We start from the raw sequence: 3,464 nt of genomic DNA, 5'->3' as shown, positions 1-3,464 counted from the left end.
AACTGTGAACCTAAAAATTTTATAGCCACTTTTGAAAGAGATATATCTTTGCTCTGGAAATTGTTAATGAGTATGTTAAAACTGTAATGAAATGCTTCTTCTAAAAAAAACTTAAAAAAATTTAGTTATTTGGAATATAAAATTTCCATGTGTTCCTAATTGTCCCTTAGATGTCACTGGCCTCTGGGATAATGCCCCTTCATTTCATCTCTAATTTCAGTATTTGTGTCTGCTCTCTCTTTTGGTTAGTTAGTTTTGTGAGTCTTGTTCATCTTTTTGAAGAACCGCTATTCGTTTCATTGATTTCTTTGGATTGTTCCTTTGCATTTCATTCATTTCTTCCTTACTCTTTTTATTCCTTTCTATCTGCTAGTCTGGGTTTACCTGACTTTTGGTTTTCAAAGAATTAGATGCAGTGATTACATTATTTGAGTTTTCTCCGGATTTTTTTTTTTTTTTTTTCTGTTCTTCATTTGAGACCTGGTCTTTCTTCTATGTAGCCTTGGATGGCCTGGAGTTGTGTACCAGGTTGGCCTTGAACTTGCAGTGATTCTACCTCTGCCTCCTCAACGCTGGGATTGCAGGTTTGTGCCATCATGCCGGCTGTCCGACTTTAGAAGGAAAGCATTCGTAGCTATGAACTTCCTTCTCATAACTATTTTTGTTGAATCCCAAAGGCTCTCAGGCATTGGGTTTTCATTTGATTCTAGAAATTTCTTGAGTGAGTCACTGATTTTTCAAGAACTTTGTATGAAATCTGTGTTTGTAGTTTCCATGGTTTTTCTTGGTATTGGTTTCTAGTTTTATTCCATTATGATCTGATAAAAATACAATAAAGTATTCTGATTCTTTTATATTGTTAAAACTTGTTTTATAGCCTAAAATGTGGTCTATTTTTGAGAAAGTCTTTTGAGATTTTGAGAATGTGTGTTGGGTCTCCGGGGCCCTCATAATTGTGGCATAACTTATGACGAGGCCTATTGTAACTTCCTGAGCCTGACTAAAGTTTGGCGACCTGTCTCTGGCCGGTCACTTCCTCATGGAGGTGACTCAGCAGGGCCCGACCTCGGACTGCCTCTCCCCAGTCACAGCTGGTGTGGCCAATTCCCAGTGGCTCACAGCTATTGCCCCAGATGACATACACCTTTGCCCTTCCCTTTTCCACACCCCTTTTTGTTTAAACTATATAAGGTAATGCCTGATGCAATAAAGTGAGTTCCTACCTTGACAAGACTCCCGACTCAGTGTGGCTTTTGAGTCGCCGACACTCACCATCCTGCTCAGCCCCTAAGAGAGGAACACAGGCTGGTCCTGGCCTCTCTCCCTGTGCAGTACTTGTCGGAGAGCGAGCCAACAAATGTGTATTATACAGCTGCTAAAGGGAATATTCAATAGATATGTGTTAAATGCATTTGATCTATGGTAAGGTTTACCTCTGAGTTTCTTTATTGAATTTTTCTTTGTGTGATCTATTGGTGAGTGTGAGGTATCTGGATTTATCTGTCCCTGTATGTGCAGTAGTATTTGTTTTATGAAAGTAGGTGCAACATCACTTGATGTATACATGTTTTCAAAACTTTTATCTTTCTGTTGGATTGTTTGCTGTCCTAGTTTCTTTCTATTGCTGTGATTAAAAACAAACCAACTTGGGGAGGAAAGGGTTTACTTCACCTTAGAGTCTATAGTTCATCACTGAGGGGAGCCAGGGTAGGAGCTCAGGTCAGGAACCTGGAGCACAGACCAGGGAGGAACTCTGCTTACTGGCTTACTCCTTTGGCCTATGCTCAGCCCACTTTTTTATACAACACAGGACCAGCTTCCCAGAGGTAGCACCACCCACAGTGGGCTGGGCCTTTTCACATCACTCAGTGATCAAGAAAATGTCCCACAGACATGGCTACAAGCCAGTCCAATGAAAGCAATTACTCAATTGCAGTTCTCTCTACTGAGATTTGTCAAGTTGACAACTGAAGCCATCCAGCACACTCTATTATGTTGTGACTTCATCTCTTCTGAGTAGTTTTGGCTAGTCTACCTCCCACATGAGTCTAGCTACTCCTGCCTGTCTTCCATATACATTTGCCATCTTTTCACCCTCAGTCTGTGCATGTCTTTGTAAGTGCGATGTATTTGTTGTAGACACAAATAGTTGTTTTATTGTTTTGTTTTTTCTGGTGCTGGGATGGATCTTGTTTTTTTCAGTTCAATCAATGTCATTTAAGTGGAATGCTGAGACCATTTGCCTTTAGGGTTATGTTGAGAGGTTTTTGATGATTCCTGAAATCTTATTGCCTGCTTTCCTGGTTGGTTTCAATACTTAATACTACTTGTTCTTTTCTTTCTTCTTTATCATTTTAGGGGTGTTCATTTAGATTTGTTTTGTTTTGGTGTTTTTCAGACAGGGTCTTCCTATAGCTACAGCCAGCCTGGAACTCACTATGTAGACCAGGCTAGTCTCAATCTCATAGAGATCCCTTTTGTTTTTTTTTTGTTTGTTTGTTTTGACATTCAGATTTAGAAATGATTCATTCTTTTCTAGTTCTCATTTGTTCAAGAGCCAGTCTTTAAAAAAGAAAAAGAAAAAAAAAAAAACAACACCCCAGCATTTCAAAACTACATTCAGGAATCCTACACATAGAAGACATAGAATGACCTTATTTGGAACATGACCTTTGGCATAGTTACCTGGAGTAAAAACTACCCCCAGGTTTTTTCTATATGATAATTGGGCATTGCCCGATAGTCGGATGATAGGATCCTGCTGCCACATGTAAATAAAGCATACTATGAGCACCTATCAGCTGAAGCATTGGCTACTGCCTCCACACTATATTTTCCCTAACCCCCACTGAATAAATGGAGCTGTTTCACTGAGTCTGGAGCTGTTTGTATCACTGAACCTGCCTCCCTGGAAGGGCTTTCTTCCATCAGTGCTCACTGGCTGTCCTGACCCCGTTTGTCTCTTCTGCTCCCTTTGTCCTCGTGGACCGGTGGCCAACAACCCACGAGGAAAGGGAGAGATGCCACAATGCTCCTCTTATCCCAACTCACAAAACTGGTTAAAAAAATTAACACTGGTAAAACTAAACTCTTTCTATATAACCATATTTCATAACAAAGCTCAAGAATATTTAATATTAAAATACTATCTGGAGCTGGAGAGATGGTTCAGCAGTTAAGAGTGCTTTCTATTCTTCCAAAGGACCCAAGTTCAGTTCCCAGCATCCACATTAAGCAGCTCACAACTGACTGTAACTTCATCTCCAGGGGTATCTGCACCTCTGACTTCTGAGGGCACTTACACTCACATGTACACACACACACATGTACACACACACACACAATTAAAAATAAAATAAATCTTAAAAAACAGACCATCCCACAAGGTAATGGTACCACACATTCACATTGACATTCAAGCAAATATTGACTGAAGACCAGCATGCAAAGTCTCAGGAAAAATA

The sequence above is a fragment of the Nannospalax galili genome, unplaced genomic scaffold (assembly GCF_000622305.1).
Source record: "Nannospalax galili isolate Female #2095 unplaced genomic scaffold, S.galili_v1.0 scaffold1210, whole genome shotgun sequence".
Taxonomy (NCBI): Eukaryota; Metazoa; Chordata; class Mammalia; order Rodentia; family Spalacidae; genus Nannospalax; species Nannospalax galili.
This window is presented reverse-complemented; position numbering follows the sequence as displayed.